Genomic DNA, 723 nt, shown 5'->3' with positions numbered 1-723 from the left:
TTTATTTAGAAGGTGCTGTGCATCGGCCAATCTGTTAACTCCAGTTAGGCTTTATCTCCTCCAACTATGATCTCCCGAACAGAGCTGGAAAATTACCATGGACCACACGGAGAGATAACTGCGCTGTTTGTCCACTCAACTCTGCATTGACCATAATGTAACCCTTTAACGGCACGATATCCTCCGTGTATGTCCTTAAAATCAGCAACAAGTGTGTCACAGTTGTGCCAAAATGGGTCATTCAGTGAGCTGCAGACTGACAAATCCCTCGCTCCTGATGGATGTCCAGTGGCTCGGACATCCATCATTGTGAAGTGCTTCGAAAGGTTAGTCATGGCACGAATCAATTCCAGCCTCCCGGACTGCCTGGATCCACTACAGTTTGCCCGTCACCGCAACTGGTCCACAGCAGACGCCATCTCCCTGGCCCTGCACTCAACCCTGGAACACTTAGATAACAAGGACACCTGTGTCAGACTCCTATTTATCGACTGCAGCTCAGCTTTCAACACCATTATTCCTACAAAACTCATCTCCAAACTCCGTGGCCTGGGCCTCGGCTCCTCCCTCTGCAACTGGATCCTGAACTTCCCCTAACTCACAGATCACAGTCAGTAAGGATAGTCAACAACACCTCCTCCCCGATCATCCTCAACACCGGTGCCCAGCAAGGCTGTGTCCTACTATACTCCTTATACACCTATGACTGTGCGGCCAAATTCC

Source organism: Mustelus asterias, unplaced genomic scaffold (assembly GCF_964213995.1).
Source record: "Mustelus asterias unplaced genomic scaffold, sMusAst1.hap1.1 HAP1_SCAFFOLD_2826, whole genome shotgun sequence".
Taxonomy (NCBI): Eukaryota; Metazoa; Chordata; class Chondrichthyes; order Carcharhiniformes; family Triakidae; genus Mustelus; species Mustelus asterias.
Note: the sequence above shows the minus strand (reverse complement) of the source record.